This window comes from Phymastichus coffea, unplaced genomic scaffold, assembly GCF_024137745.1.
Source record: "Phymastichus coffea isolate CEN01 unplaced genomic scaffold, Cenicafe_Pcof_1.1 PCOF00038, whole genome shotgun sequence".
In the NCBI taxonomy this organism is placed as follows: Eukaryota; Metazoa; Arthropoda; class Insecta; order Hymenoptera; family Eulophidae; genus Phymastichus; species Phymastichus coffea.
In genome coordinates, this window is record NW_026706849.1 from 2246110 (window position 1) to 2263730 (window position 17621).

The 17621-nt window shown below is 40.4% G+C and overlaps 1 protein-coding gene across 8 annotated transcripts in view; it reads right to left on the reverse strand.

The window, feature by feature from the left end:
• LOC131663727 (trichohyalin) overlaps positions 1 to 17621 on the reverse strand; it is a 129559-nt gene that overhangs the window by 57962 nt on the left and 53976 nt on the right. The window contains exon 2 of one of the 8 annotated variants that reach the window (XM_058934303.1): positions 1914 to 1995. The exons of the other annotated variants lie outside the window; for them this stretch is intronic. The gene's annotated coding sequence lies outside the window, so the exon portion shown is untranslated. The remainder of the gene's footprint in view (positions 1 to 1913; positions 1996 to 17621) is intronic. 8 annotated transcript variants of the gene reach the window in all.

The window sequence follows — 17621 nt, forward strand, 5'->3', positions numbered from 1 at the left end:
TCCGTGAAGCTTTTACTTTCTAAAACGTCCATTCGTAGAAAACGAAATTACTAACTTTAACTTTGTAGCGTAATGATACAATGAGTGATTTCCCGCAACAGAAAGTATTTTTTCGCGCAAAGAGTAAAAGCAATAGGATCACGCGATTTATCCCTGTCGATCAAAGGATGATAACAGCGGCAGCGGCGGCGGTACACAAGCAACTATACTCGGCGGGACCTCCAGTGCAGTTAATAACCTCCTCTGCGAGTTTCTCTCTCCGTTGGGTATCATCGCGCGGCGAAACAAGTATGGGCGGCGGCTCGGCCCTTACCGCGCGCACGCACACACAGAGCGCCGCAGCACGCATAATCGGCGCGCGGGAGGCTCGACTTTTACGCGCGTAATGCCTGCCCGAATAGAACTGCAATTTCTACTTTGATTAATTGCGCAGGCTGCCGTAATGCAAACACCGATGCACTTATCCGCGCTGCGGTAGTCGCCAATCGGCAGTCGCGCTCCCAACGAGCATCCTCTCGCCCGGCTAAACGTCGCCGGGGCGTTTTACCTACAACATTTTGTCTTTTGCCGCATCGCGTCGTTAAAGCGTTATTGCATCCTTGCGCGCGATGCAAGTTCAAGGGTTGCGCGGACGTGAGTTCAAGGCCGCGACGCAGTGCGTGCACGCAACGTTTTGTTATCGCCTCCAAGCGATCGCGACTTCTTCTTCTTCTTCTTCTTCTTCTTCTTCTTCTTTTTCTTTTTCTCGTTTTCATTTTATTTTGGCGCTGACAAATTCCGCGAGTAAAATTCCCCGCGATGTATTTATTACCCTGCCCCTGCCTCTCGCTCTTCTCGTGTTTGTTTTGGAGCGGTGCGCAGGCGAACGAGCCCGAAGTCAACTGCAGCTTGCAGCCGGAACCTGGAGTTTAGAAGAGAAGTAAATCTGGGATTATGCCTCTTCCTGTTTGCCGATGCCGAGGAATTAAGGCTGTAAGAATTTACGACGAAGATACACACACATATATTTTTTGCGACTTGTACATGTTAATCCACGATATAGACTGGTTGAGGTCAGGCAACTTAATGACTGTGATACGATTGGGTTATCCATAAGTGTGATTGTAGATGGCGCTATAAGATAGTATGTACATGAAAAATACGAGGTCTGCATTTTGCATGAGTGTATTAATTCTTTAAATTCAGCTGGCTTACAAAACAAGTTGCAACTAAATAACATAGCAACGTACATTTTTATTGATATCTTAACAATTAACAATAATCAAGTGTGAATCGAATAAATGGCCGAGCAATATTGAAAAGATTCAAGTCAAATTTGATTTTATCTCGATATCATCATATGAGTATTCATTCATAAATGAGTCAATTTATTATTAATTTACAGGAGCAGTCACCTATCGATTGTATTAACAGAGAAAACTTTTATCGGAACGAGATCGTTGTTTCAAAATAAGCCTTACGTTAACTGAGTGTACTTTGCATAATTATCAGCTCCCATCACGACAAAAACGCAACCGGCCCCTCGAAAGAAAGAAAGATCGAACCGGATCCCATTTAACAAAAGTCCCACCAATCTTGCTCCAGATGTAAAACCAAAATGTCGCCTGCGGTCTTTCTTCTCTTCCGTATCTTTGGCTATCCGTCCGCCGTCTCTTATAGAGATCGACGCGCGCGCACGCGCGTGCAGGTATCCGAAGGGGATCTTTTTGCGAAGGCTGCGTGAGATGTCCGACCTTGAGACGACCTTTCTCTCTTTTGAAAGGGGAGAGAGCGTCCAGATTGAAAATGAGAGGCTGTCGGCCGCAGCAAGCGCGCAGATGGACAGAAACGAGTGGAAAAAAAAATTAGACCGCGTGGAAATCGATCGATCGATTTCGCATGGCGCTAGATTCTTTTCGTTTTTCCTTACTCACCGTCAAATATCTCAACATTGCGAGAGAGAGAGAGAGAGAGAGAGATCGCGTGATCGAAGAAGTGTATGTTATATTTGCGTACCTGCAACAGAAACAAAAAAAACCGATATATAAGTAAGGATTATACTCGTTTGCCAGTGTAAAATTCTCAAAACCAAGGGAGAGGGGAGGGAAGAGATAGTTGTAACATGCTGCTGTTTGTTTTATGAGAGCCGATTAATTATTCATTAAGCTTCCGTGGCGCGATTATCGCACATACCGATTGCGTGTGGATTATTCAACCTGAAAACTTTATCAATGCGTAATCCGAGAGCCAGCCGGTGCATAATGTCATTTCGAGAATAATTGCTGAAAATTACCCGCTATTTCTGTCTTCAAAAAGAAAGGTAATTTATTATTTCCTTTGCACGTGTCCGTGAGTTGTGCTTTAAATGTGAGAGGAAATGCATAACTAAAGTAGGGAAAGTCTATCTCAAAATGGTAAAAGTCAGACTTAGAATTGGAAACTCTACATTTTTATGGCTTTTTCTCGAATTTTCACTGGATTATCGCGAGCTGTTAGTTGTAATAATCTTCGCGTGTATTTACTCCAGTTTGACCTGCAATCTACACAAAAAGGAACAGAACCTGATAATTTATGTAATAGAGTGGTTCAAATACGAACGATGAGTTAGCGAGAGGAAAACATTTCATTTATTTTATGAAGGCAGTTATTTCGAAGATTGCAAGAATCGAGCCATCTTAGAACCACCTGAGGGACAAAATATTCCATCTTACAGTGAAATTATTTGAATTGACGCCGCGTACGCGCGCAACTCAAAACACACGTCCAAGCGATATTTCTCTACGTCTCTGCGTAACTCAGTGCAACACCCGCACATACGCTTGCGATGAGAAAAGGCCGAAGTTCTCTTCCGCACTCGGATGCGTATTCGCGATACTCGCCCCAAAGCGTGAAAGCAAAATTACCCCTCGACGCGCGTTTCTCATGTGCGTATACGAATAAAAAAAATTAAAAAAAAGAAGTAGACGTGCCACCACGAGACGACTTACGTGAACACTCGAGGAAGAGAGTGGACGTAAGGAGTGGCTTTATCGCAAGGACGACGTGCAACCGCGGCTACTTTTTCCCATCTCGCGCGCTTTTGCAATATTGGCACATGACTGGTTGGTCGGTCAACTTTAAATCCCAGCACGTAATAAACTTTGATGCAGACTGCATAGGTGCATTAATAGCACGGACTACAACTCGTCAGACGTTTGGAAAAAAGTGAAAGTCGTATTTTCGAGGTTCGAGGAAAATCCAAAGAAAAACCTTTGAAGAGAACGAGGATTTTTCGGGGCGCGCTGACGATGATGACGATCGAGGCGATAGCACCTCGCGACACGAAGCTTCACGCTCTTATTCTTCGAAAGCCGCTTTTGGAAAGCTTCCTAAACACAACGTTGTCGCGCGTCAACGTGGTCAGCCGTGTTATTTCGCGAGCATCACATCGTAATTGCACGGTCGCGCCACCACCCCGGGGACAATATTATACGCGCGTACGCCCGCACGCCTCCACGTATCGGTTTACAGAGACGAAGGCGCAATGAGCGAGAGGAAGGTTTTGCGGAAGAAAGCCGCAAGCAAAGGCGCATATCGTGCGTTTGAGAATCGCGAGCTGCGCGCGATGAACTCAAGCCCGAGGAATCCGGACTCGTTTCGTAAGTTTTTGAGCGTAGGCGCGCGCGCGCGCGCGACAAAGTCCGAGGCGAGAGGTGCCGACGGAATATCTCGAGCAGAGGCTCACAACCGAGTGAGTAATCGTCTCTCTCTCCGCGCATATGAATTGCCATTCCGCGCGCGCTCTCTTTGGACGATTGTACGCGAGAGAATGCGATGCTTCCTACTGATATAAATTCTAGAAAGAGAACAGTTTACGCTATGCGGCGACAGCAATTGGTAGTATCGTTCGAAAACTAATGCCAACTTTTGTGTAATGCGTCGCGCTGCTGTTAACAAGACGTAATAGAGATGAATTCTTCTTTGCTGTCAAGCGCAAAAATAACGTAATACGGCAGTTCCCATTTAACAGAAAGAGTAAGAGAGAGAGTTACCGCATCCTCTTACGAGTTCATCTGGAAAATTTCAATTCCTTAAATTCTCGAGTCGTAAACAAAACGGATAATCGTAGCAGGCAACATGTGCAAAAAAGCGGTATACTGGTCGTCCTCGACGTCGACTGCGTAAGAAACAATGCCACTTGTTCGAGAGAGGGGGGGGGGGGGGGAGAAAAGGAGTACTTAATGTCTTGGCGGCACTAGCTACTCCTCCGGTTCAATGGCACAATCAGTCGCTTCCCGTCTGGCGCCCCTTTTCCGTGCGGTTTTCTCAGCGCGCGCGTTGCGTGTTTCGCGCCTCCTCCCGAGATTATCATTTTATGAAGCCATTATCGCCGCTACTGCTACTGCTGTCGGCGGACCATTGGCTTGTTTTGTGCAACGCTACGTGATACTATGGATCTTTCTAATGCCGCCTTATTATTTCGATTCAATTGATAAACAAGATTGATTTGAGCTGCTGAACGTTATGTTGCGCGTTTATCTCTTTGATGGCTAATATACATAATTTGGCTTTGAATATGTTGGTAAAATAGAGTCGGAATCCGACAAGCCAAGTTTTAAGAAGGACGTTATTAACATCAATGATTATTAAAAATTACGTTGATTCCACTTTTCATAAGCGAAGACAGTAAATATTGTGGATGGCTCGTTTCTTTTTGTACAGAACCACCTACATTGAAGTTGTGAATACCACGATTATCTTTGATAGAACGCTCGATGCTACTGCTTAAAATATTCGTCTGACATCTAACTATACTCATTCATTTGCAAAATAATTAGTAAATGGGAAGGTACAAATTCAAACTACAAACGATCCGTGAGCAATGAGCGAATAAAAAAAATTGAAAAAAAGCAGACGTATCCGGTGCCTCATCACCATGACAAATCGTCATTTACAAATCTATTACAATTGTATTATTATTAAAATATTAAATAATAAAAATAACACTCTGTCCTACGCTAGCCGCATTAAACAGCGCATACTTGTTAGGTATCATCTAAAATTTAATTTTGACAGTTTTATATAGATTTATTTAAATATCGTTGAGAAAAATAAATTGTCGACGTTGGCATTGTTTTTCTTTACATTGATCGTAAGAAATTAATCTTTCAAAAGGCTTGTTTCGCTCATTAAATTTTTACTAAAAGCTATCTGCACTCTGAATTAAACCGATGAACTTAACTTAGATAGTATGTGACATGGCCATTTAAAAATATATGTTACTTGAAGAAAAATATGAAAAGATATGCAATATGCTGGTATAATCACGCAATTTTTAATAATTGAAGCAAGCAAGATGAAAAGTGATAGATTATGAGCAGTCGACGCAATCTAAACGAAACTGACGATCCATAGGTAAGCTACTCGGTGTATTTCTCAAGATGTGGATTACAGAGTTGTCGACCAACGATTTCAATCTCTGATTTGAAAATAGAGACGCATTGCAGCGGATCGAGACAAACAACAAATGGCATGGTATTTATTATATATCGAGGGGGAGAAAACTGGTAGCCTATAACGAATCGAATTGTCCATAATAGTTGCCGACAATTAAGTCACATTCCCAGGGCCATCAATCGTTACTACCAGCCGTGCAATCAGCACTGAACTCCACCCGAGATAGCGGTGTGTCGCCTGCCGCGCTGCACAAGAAGCCGCGCTTTACGAAAGTGCCCGCGGCGGCGACTCGGCGACTAGACACGCGGAAAAAGGTAGCCAGGCGCGTGGGAAAATGGTCACGTGTGAAAATGAAAAGCTCGCGAATCGATTATCGACGACGAGGCTTCGCGCAACAAAAGAAAAGAAAAAGGTAATGTAAGAAAAAGAGCAAGCGAAAACTACGATGTACGGTACTCTCGCTTGCGTGTATGATCGATGGCGTAAGTCGAGGATTACACGGCTGTCGCTTTTTCGCAGCTGCGGCGATGAGACCTCGTTGCTGTTCCGTCTTTTTTGGAGTATACAGCCGACGATTGAGTCATCGATTCCCAGGGCGATCGCGTCTCGCGATTATATGGCCAGCTTTTGCATTATGCGCAAAAAAGAGAAGAGGGAAACTTGTGTGCTTTTTCTTACGGCGAGGCGTGCGCGAGCACGCGGATCAGTGTTCGGCCTCTTTTTTCAGAGAGCTATGAATTATTTAGAATCCGTTACAGTTCCCACTAGAAAAGTCTATATGAATCGAGGCTTCGCGGAGGATGACAAAGCGATATGATGAAATTGAAAAGTCACTTTCCCATAGCGACGGATAAGGTGAAATTGCACGTCATTTTTATTTCGACGACAAAAAGTATCGCGGAAAGTTATTCGACGTGGGTATTACGCAACAATCTGAATTAATGGATTCAAGCGCGCCAGACTACGAGGAAATTAGCGCGCAACATCCTTATAGAGATACGCCAAGGCGAGGCGTGTAACGCGCGACTATCGAGAGGTGTATCGATTTACCCGTCGACACCAGAGGCGTCGGATTTTTTTTTTCTCTTTAATCTCGCGTTAATTGTTAGTGTGTTTACTTCTTTCTCTTCCCACGTGGGATGATCAGAAAACATCGGGGAAGGCGACACGCAAGTCTCGCCAAAGAGTAATCGTTTACTCTCGCATCGGCTAATAAAATAAATCTTGGTTGATGTTTTTTTTAAACATGCGATGCCGAGGCCATTATTTTACTGCAGTGTGATTCGCTGACTATCGATTGACGTCACCGTATTTCGATCGTAACACTTTTATAGCTCGAAAATAGACCTGCGCACGATCTGGGTCAGACTGTACATGTATAAATAAAATTCAAGATCCTTGCCGGCTCGATTTGGCGCGAAATGCATTTGTCGCGTCGAATGTTCGAATCTGTCATTTCGATGCGCGAATATCGAAGTAACAAAATTAAATAGTAATTACAGTTTAGCCACGGAACTCATAAAACGAACCCGTCGACCGAATCCGATCGCCGATCTCACCTCCGCGGACGACAGTTTTCCGTCGAACGGACGTACGATCAATCAGCCTCCGCGAGAGACACGCCTTTGCTTGCGATGGCGCGCGCGGGGAGGGAAGAAGTTGAACCACCCCGAGACAAGCCCGTATTACGAAGATTTATCAACGTCCGCGCAGCGACGCGCGGCTCGATGTCTCGAAATCGAGGCGAGATACGGCGCTCGCTTCGTTAGAGCGAACGAGATTTCTTTCCATGGGGGAAGCTCGACGACGCCGTGCGCGCACGAGATCGGAATTTCGACTTGAGCGGCGGCGAGACTTCGGGAAAATAATTAGAGGCGTATTAGCGCTGACATTCCAAAGAGCGCGCGCTTGCGCAACGGCGCGCGCCTATGGGCGCGCAATTCGCCTTATTTAATTACACCTATGCAAATTAAGCTTAATCACTGCTGCTAATAATCCAGGTGAAACCAATGTAGTTATTAGCCGCTGCGCGGGCTTGTATATTCCGAAGATTGGAGCGGCGCAGTTTTCCCCAATGCAATTTATAGCGTAATAGTCCCGCTCGGAAAAGCGCACAAACGAGAGACAATTTATTTTGGGCGACTCTGGAATGCCGATCGTTCCTATCGCGGCAACGCGCGCGCCCAACGTTTGCTTCTGCGCCCCGAAGACGACGCTGGTCGAAGCGATTCAATCGAACATTCCTGAGCTGCGTCGCATTTTCGGATCCTGTCTATGGCAAACGAAACGACGCACTGGCGCGGCAGAAACGTACCTGCCGATTAACTGTCGATCGCGCGACCCGTCCATGAGCACTTGTAATCGGCAGCTCTCGTGACGCGGTCGCGCAATTATTCGCTTCTCGCGGACTGCCAGCAGCTCCTGAGCTAGCGCGCGCAGCTTTCGTACGGGCCAACGCACAGAGATCGACTCGTCGACTCGGATCGCAAGCGAGCGATCGCCCTCCTAATGGCTCGATAATTGGCCGGACTTGTAATTACGTCCTGGCGCATTTTCTCCGGCGTGCGCACACGTGCCGCTGGAAAATTGGCGCGCGCGAAGGAAGGGGGCACGGGGTGGAGGAGGGTCCGCGGGACGAGATATCGCCGCGAGGCGAATTCCAGCGCGTCTCGTTGCTGCTCTCTTACACTGTCTCTACGCCTCGCCACCAGATGAAGCAGTATCATCGAGATGTAAGGCAAGGAGATCTCGATCGGCATTGAAGCCGTGGTAGCCTTGAGCGCAGCTCTCGGTCGCGTGCTCGTACGTGTGCGGTGTGAATTTTCCGCTTTGACCAATATGTCACAGCAACGTACAATGCTATGGCTCACACGATCGATTGGATTTTTAATTTATTTCTAAAGCATTCAAGTTGCCCTGCGGTTTCGCTGTCGGGAGATCGTTGGGCCTTATCTTGTGAATACCTCTAATAGCGCGTTCTGATTTTCATTCATTTGCTAACTCAGATTCAACTTGTAGATTAAATTTAAGTTTTTGGTACATAATGAACAAATATCAGGTTTAAACATTCAATTGCGTCTATAGATTACACTATACAGTTTTTTTACTTGAATTATTAATAAAAGTCTTGACGATGTTTCACCTTTTCTTCACTACCGACAATTAATTTTTACGAAGAAATGCTACAGGTAGAAGCTATCTAACTCCATCTTATGAACTATAGTGTTTAGCTTTGGTACCACAGTAATTGATTGAATCAAAAATATATTTTTTCAGGGAAATATAGAATAATCGAGTGTAGTTTTAATAGTTGAAGACCAAATTTCATTTTTTGGACTTTTATGCTGCATTATAAATTTATAAGTCGATCTATGAATTAACATAGTAATTGCAATTCCGTTATTCCATATATTATATTCTTTGTACTTTAATGATTGTCAATAATCGCGTCGATGTTTCGTCTTTTAATTTAACAACCTTAAACAGAGTATATATCGGTTCTTCCAATAAAGTTTTTCTTGAGCCATTAAGCCCTATCTTGTAAGCTATATTTGAATATTTAGTTACTTAAAGTGATTGTTACTTGCATATCTTATGTAGTGAAAAATATGTATCTTTATATGCATTTCAGGTAGATATATCGAATTAAATGTTCGCGTAAATATATTTTAATAATGAGAGTTTCACTATGGCCAAGTTAAAAGTTATAGAATTTTTTCACTCTTAAGCCACCTGCTCGATACTTTAAGGACTATATTCATCATCTGGGCTATGCTATTGTTTTCAAAAATATATCGTAAGTGCGATTCAATTTTCACACGCTTTAATAGAAGTTTGACTGGCTGCAAACTTTGCAAATACTGACCTCATCGACTCATTTATATTTTGCATCAATTATTAAATAAAAGAATCAGTAGATTTATCATGAGTTAATTATACGCTTGTTCGTCCTGGACCATCATTTAGAGCTTTTGAGCAGCGATTTTTGTTGTGCCTACGCATTTTATCTTATTTTAAAAGGTCAGGTAATGCATCAAGTCTAGCGAGATAAGTAATAGTGATGAAAACTGGAAATTATTACTGCAGTAAGTCTGTGCTCGAAAATGCAATTTGACGGAAAATGAATAAGGCATAAATTCACAGAAGCGAAAAAGAGAGAGCAGCGCCTGGACGTATAACTGCGCTCGGATAATGCGACTGGAAGCTTAACAAACATGATTGTGAAGTTTGCAACGTTCATCGTGAACGAAAAAATCGAAAATTTAAATATGAGGATTTGACTCCATATATTGCTATAAATATCAAACTAACAATATAAAATACTATAGTCAGTAGTTTATTCGATTCCCAACGCCTAAAAACCACCCTTAAGACAGTTTATTTATTAGGCTTCTATAAATTTGTGTATTAAAAAACACCACCAAATTCAGCGCTTAAAAACATTTTATGAAGGAGAGAATAATACTCCCTACATGCGTAAAAAGTTTCCGGGGTCGGAACGCACCCTACTCACCCTGACACCCTTGCAAATCTTGGCATCCCATGCGCGCAAAGGCATAATCAACGCGTTTTAATTTATTTATTCCCAAACACCCAAAAATAATTTTATCAAAAGTATTTTATCATAGAAAGCATACAATTATCTATCCATGAGCGAAGTTTCGTGCGTCGGAACGCACCCTGTACACTCTGACACCCTTGCAAAGACTGGCGTCTCATGCGCGCAAAGGCAAATCAGCGCGTTTTAATTTGATTTTTCCAAAACACCCAAAAATAATTTTATCAAAATTATTTCGTCATAGAAAGCATACAATTATCAACCCGTGAGCGAAGTTTCGTGCGTCGGAACGCACCCTGTACACTCTGACACCCTTGCAAAGACTGGCGTCTCATGCGCGCAAAGGCGAAAATAGCGCGTTTTAATTTATTTATTCTCAAACACCCAAAAATAATTTTATCAAAATTATTTCATCATAGAAAGCAGACAATTATCTATCCGTGAGCGAAGTTTCGTGCGTCGGAACGCACCCTGTACACTCTGACACCCTTGCAAAGCATAATCATGGCGTCTCATGCGCGCTAAGGTAAAATCAGCGCGTTTTAATTTATTTTTTCCAAAACACCCAAAAACGAAGGACTCGAAAGCATTTTACCATGGAGAGGATACAACTAGCTATCCGTGAGCGAAGTTTCATGCGTCGGAACGCACCCCGTACACTCTGACACCCTTGCAAAGCATGGCGTCTCATGCGCGCAAAGGTGAAATCAGTCTTGTTTTAACCTCCGAGTGTATCTGTGACGTACACAAAGTCAATCAGTTCGGTACTTTATTACTCGAAACATAGACATGGGATATGCTGTAATATAGAATTTTAAGCTGAGATGAATAAAAATATTGGTTAAAGTTATTAAATAATATAAAATAATTCAAAAAAAAGTAAAAATTAAAAAAATTATCGCATCTTGTTCGATAACTTTATTTCTAAATTAATAACAATTTTTTCAAGCAGTTTTTTCATACAACATGAAAATGACAACTAAGTAGTTTTTAATACTGCAATAGTTTGAATCTTTGCGAGGTAATGTTGTTCTTGTTTGATTTGTCACGCAAATTAAGGCAATTAAGTTTTTTAAAAAGAGCAACTCCCTTTCTCTCTCTCTCTCTCTATCTATCTATCTATCTTTCTTTCTAATGTGTCGCTGAGATTTGATTTACAGAATGTTATATGTATTAATCTGTATCAAGTATAGTTTGATGAAATGTTTGGGATTTCGTGCCGCCTAAACTGTAGTAGTAATGTGACCTATACAAATCATAACATTGGCCGCCGTCGCGTATCTTATATTTCTCGATTTTCGTGGAGTGATCAGCCGGTTGGAATCCTTTTATAGGCCAACCAATGAAGCCAAAAATGAAGTATTTTGTGACATTAATACTAACAGCAAACCGATTATGCAAATTTGTTTATTACTATGGGTAGATGAAAACGTATATGTTTCCAACTCGCAACTTTCATTTAATAACTTTTTACAGCCGTTTGAAATTTGCAAAAACATGTTTTTCACGTATAAAACCAAAACTATTGAAGTTAGGTATGTACCTCAATGGAATAAGTTATAGATAATAGAATTATCTATAAAATGAGCTATCGCTCATCTCAATCGAATAATTAATAATCAATATAATTACAAAAAACATCAAAAATGATCAATAAAGGTTACATTTCAAAAATTCATATCTCCACATAGAATGATGTTGAAAGAATTAGCTTATGATATTTTGTAGATTGCATTGTCTTCTTCATGTATGCTAAATCTGAGCTATATATAGTTATTACTTTCGGCACTATAGTCATGAGAATCAAACCTTTTTTTTATTTAGTACATCTTGCATAATTCCCTGTGGCTCAGCCGTTAGAGTTATACATTATTTGAAAAAAGTTTTTTAAATCTCAATCATCAAACTACAACTTTGTCATTTGGACTTTTGCTCTAAAATCAGTTTAAAAGGGTGAAATTTGTCGTTGAATATCGGGCAAAATGTGCCCGAGCGTGAAAGAAAGCGAGCGGCGGGAGATACAGATCCCGCGGAGGGGAAGTATATATAGTAATAGAAAAGCCAGGCGCTCGGTTGTTGACTGTATTATTACTTATTTTGATATATGTATATTTTACTGAAATTTAATTAACAGTTGGAGATATTATTTATAATAATTATATTTATAATGTTATTTACAATAAATTTTAATTTGTTTCATTATACTTAAATGATAAATGTATTAAAAATAAATATAAATTACTATTTGCCTACATTATAATAAAATATACACATATATTGATATGTTTCGTATTATTTATTTAACAAATATCGAATGCGTACTTAATTAACTTGAAAACGAAAAAAAATTTCAGTAAAATAGCGTAAATAATATCAAAATAAGTAATATTACAGTCAAACGCCGAGCGCCTGGCTTTTCTATTACTATATATACTTCCCCTCCGCGGGATCTGTATCTCCCGCCGCTCGCTTTCTTTCACGCTCGGGCACATTTTGCCCGATATTCAACGACAAATTTCACCCTTTTAAACTGATTTTAGAGCAAAAGTCCAAATGACAAAGTTGTAGTTTGATGATTGAGATTTAAAAAACTTTTTTCAAATAATGTATAACTCTAACGGCTGAGCCACAGGGAATTATGCAAGATGTACTAAATAAAAAAAAGGTTTGATTCTCATGACTATAGTGCCGAAAGTAATAACTATATATAGCTCAGATTTAGCATACATGAAGAAGACAATGCAATCTACAAAATATCATAAGCTAATTCTTTCAACATCATTCTATGTGGAGATATGAATTTTTGAAATGTAACCTTTATTGATCATTTTTGATGTTTTTTGTAATTATATTGATTATTAATTATTCGATTGAGATGAGCGATAGCTCATTTTATAGATAATTCTATTATCTATAACTTATTCCATTGAGGTACATACCTAACTTCAATAGTTTTGGTTTTATACGTGAAAAACATGTTTTTGCAAATTTCAAACGGCTGTAAAAAGTTATTAAATGAAAGTTGCGAGTTGGAAACATATACGTTTTCATCTACCCATAGTAATAAACAAATTTGCATAATCGGTTTGCTGTTAGTATTAATGTCACAAAATACTTCATTTTTGGCTTCATTGGTTGGCCTATAAAAGGATTCCAACCGGCTGATCACTCCACGAAAATCGAGAAATATAAGATACGCGACGGCGGCCAATGTTATGATTTGTATAGGTCACATTACTACTACAGTTTAGGCGGCACGAAATCCCAAACATTTCATCAAACTATACTTGATACAGATTAATACATATAACATTCTGTAAATCAAATCTCAGCGACACATTAGAAAGAAAGATAGATAGATAGATAGAGAGAGAGAGAGAAAGGGAGTTGCTCTTTTTAAAAAACTTAATTGCCTTAATTTGCGTGACAAATCAAACAAGAACAACATTACCTCGCAAAGATTCAAACTATTGCAGTATTAAAAACTACTTAGTTGTCATTTTCATGTTGTATGAAAAAACTGCTTGAAAAAATTGTTATTAATTTAGAAATAAAGTTATCGAACAAGATGCGATAATTTTTTTAATTTTTACTTTTCTTTGAATTATTTTATATTATTTAATAACTTTAACCAATATTTTTATTCATCTCAGCTTAAAATTCTATATTACAGCATATCCCATGTCTATGTTTCGAGTAATAAAGTACCGAACTGACTGACTTTGTGTACGTCACAGATACACTCGGAGGTTAAAACAAGGCTGATTTCACCTTTGCGTGCATGAGACGCCATGCTTTGCAAGGGTGTCAGAGTGTACGGGGTGCGTTCCGACGCATGAAACTTCGCTCACGGATAGCTAGTTGTATCCTCTCCATGATAAAATGCTTTTGAGTCCTTCATTTTTGGGTGTTTTGGAAAAAATAAATTAAATCGAGCTGATTTCACCTTTGCGCGCATGAGACGCCATGCTTTGCAAGGGTGTCAGAGTGTACAGGGTGCGTTCCGACGCACGAAACTTCGCTCACGGATAGATAATTGTATGCTTTCTATGATGAAATAATTTTGATAAAATTATTTTTGGGTGTTTTGGAAAAATCAAATTAAAACGCGCTGATTTTGCCTTTGCGCGCATGGGATGCCAAGATTTGCAAGGGTGTCAGGGTGAGTAGGGTGCGTTCCGACGCACGAAACTTCGCTCACGGATAGATAATTGTATGCTTTCTATGATGAAATAATTTTGATAAAATTTTTTTTGGGTGTTTTGGAAAAAATAAATTAAATCGAGCTGATTTCACCTTTGCGCGCATGAGACGCCATGCTTTGCAAGGGTGTCAGAGTGTACAGGGTGCGTTCCGACGCACGAAACTTCGCTCACGGATAGATAATTGTATGCTTTCTATGATGAAATAATTTTGATAAAATTATTTTTGGGTGTTTTGGAAAAATCAAATTAAAACGCGCTGATTTTGCCTTTGCGCGCATGGGATGCCAAGATTTGCAAGGGTGTCAGAGTGTACAGGGTGCGTTCCGACGCACGAAACTTTGCTCACGGGTTGATAATTGTATGCTTTCTATGATGAAATAATTTTGATAAAATTTTTTTTGGGTGTTTTGGAAAAAATAAATTAAATCGAGCTGATTATGCCTTTGCGCGCATGGGATGCCAAGATTTGCAAGGGTGTCAGGGTGAGTAGGGTGCGTTCCGACGCACGAAACTTGGCTCATGGATAGATCATTGTATGCTTTCTATGATAAAATACTTTTGATAAAATTATTTTTGGGTGTTTTGGAAAAATCAAATTAAAACGCGCTGATTTTGCCTTTGCGCGCATGGGATGCCAAGATTTGCAAGGGTGTCAGGGTGAGTAGGGTGCGTTCCGACGCACGAAACTTCGCTCACGGATAGATAATTGTATGCTTTCTATGATGAAATAATTTTGATAAAATTTTTTTTGGGTGTTTTGGAAAAAATAAATTAAATCGAGCTGATTTCACCTTTGCGCGCATGAGACGCCATGCTTTGCAAGGGTGTCAGAGTGTACAGGATGCGTTCCGACGCACGAAACTTCGCTCACGGATAGATAATTGTATGCTTTCTATGATAAAATACTTTTGATAAAATTATTTTTGGGTGTTTGAGAATAAATAAATTAAAACGCGCTATTTTGTTGCCTTTGCGGGCATGGGATACCATGCTTTGCAAGGGTGTCAGAGTGTACAGGGTGCGTTCCGACCCACGAAACTTGGCTCATGGATAGATAATTGTATGCTTTCTATGATAAAAACTTTTGATAAAATTATTTTTGGGTGTTTGGGAATAAATAAATTAAAACGCGCTGATTATGCCTTTGCGCAGCATGGGATGCCAAGATTTGCAAGGGTGTCAGGGTGAGTAGGGTGCGTTCCGACGCACGAAACTTCGCTCACGGATAGATAATTGTATGCTTTCTATGATGAAATAATTTTGATAAAATTTTTTTTGGGTGTTTTGGAAAAAATAAATTAAATCGAGCTGATTTCACCTTTGCGCGCATGAGACGCCATGCTTTGCAAGGGTGTCAGAGTGAGTAGGGTGCGTTCCGACGCACGAAACTTCGCTCACGGATAGATAATTGTATGCTTTCTATGATGAAATAATTTTGATAAAATTTTTTTTGGGTGTTTTGGAAAAAATAAATTAAATCGAGCTGATTTCACCTTTGCGCGCATGAGACGCCATGCTTTGCAAGGGTGTCAGAGTGTACAGGGTGCGTTCCGACGCACGAAACTTCGCTCACGGATAGATAATTGTATGCTTTCTATGATGAAATAATTTTGATAAAATTATTTTTGGGTGTTTTGGAAAAATCAAATTAAAACGCGCTGATTTTGCCTTTGCGCGCATGGGATGCCAAAATTTGCAAGGGTGTCAGAGTGTACAGGGTGCGTTCCGACGCACGAAACTTTGCTCACGGGTTGATAATTGTATGCTTTCTATGATGAAATAATTTTGATAAAATTTTTTTTGGGTGTTTTGGAAAAAATAAATTAAATCGAGCTGATTATGCCTTTGCGCGCATGGGATGCCAAGATTTGCAAGGGTGTCAGGGTGAGTAGGGTGCGTTCCGACGCACGAAACTTGGCTCATGGATAGATCATTGTATGCTTTCTATGATAAAATACTTTTGATAAAATTATTTTTGGGTGTTTTGGAAAAATCAAATTAAAACGCGCTGATTTTGCCTTTGCGCGCATGGGATGCCAAGATTTGCAAGGGTGTCAGGGTGAGTAGGGTGCGTTCCGACGCACGAAACTTCGCTCACGGATAGATAATTGTATGCTTTCTATGATGAAATAATTTTGATAAAATTTTTTTTGGGTGTTTTGGAAAAAATAAATTAAATCGAGCTGATTTCACCTTTGCGCGCATGAGACGCCATGCTTTGCAAGGGTGTCAGAGTGTACAGGATGCGTTCCGACGCACGAAACTTCGCTCACGGATAGATAATTGTATGCTTTCTATGATAAAATACTTTTGATAAAATTATTTTTGGGTGTTTGAGAATAAATAAATTAAAACGCGCTATTTTGTTGCCTTTGCGGGCATGGGATACCATGCTTTGCAAGGGTGTCAGAGTGTACAGGGTGCGTTCCGACCCACGAAACTTGGCTCATGGATAGATAATTGTATGCTTTCTATGATAAAAACTTTTGATAAAATTATTTTTGGGTGTTTGGGAATAAATAAATTAAAACGCGCTGATTATGCCTTTGCGCGCATGGGATGCCAAGATTTGCAAGGGTGTCAGGGTGAGTAGGGTGCGTTCCGACGCACGAAACTTCGCTCACGGATAGATAATTGTATGCTTTCTATGATGAAATAATTTTGATAAAATTTTTTTTGGGTGTTTTGGAAAAAATAAATTAAATCGAGCTGATTTCACCTTTGCGCGCATGAGACGCCATGCTTTGCAAGGGTGTCAGAGTGAGTAGGGTGCGTTCCGACGCACGAAACTTCGCTCACGGATAGATAATTGTATGCTTTCTATGATGAAATAATTTTGATAAAATTTTTTTTGGGTGTTTTGGAAAAAATAAATTAAATCGAGCTGATTTCACCTTTGCGCGCATGAGACGCCATGCTTTGCAAGGGTGTCAGAGTGTACAGGGTGCGTTCCGACGCACGAAACTTCGCTCACGGATAGATAATTGTATGCTTTCTATGATGAAATAATTTTGATAAAATTATTTTTGGGTGTTTTGGAAAAATCAAATTAAAACGCGCTGATTTTGCCTTTGCGCGCATGGGATGCCAAAATTTGCAAGGGTGTCAGAGTGTACAGGGTGCGTTCCGACGCACGAAACTTTGCTCACGGGTTGATAATTGTATGCTTTCTATGATGAAATAATTTTGATAAAATTTTTTTTGGGTGTTTTGGAAAAAATAAATTAAATCGAGCTGATTTCACCTTTGCGCGCATGAGACGCCATGCTTTGCAAGGGTGTCAGAGTGTACAGGGTGCGTTCCGACGCACGAAACTTCGCTCACGGATAGATAATTGTATGCTTTCTATGATGAAATAATTTTGATAAAATTATTTTTGGGTGTTTTGGAAAAATCAAATTAAAACGCGCTGATTTTGCCTTTGCGCGCATGGGATGCCAAGA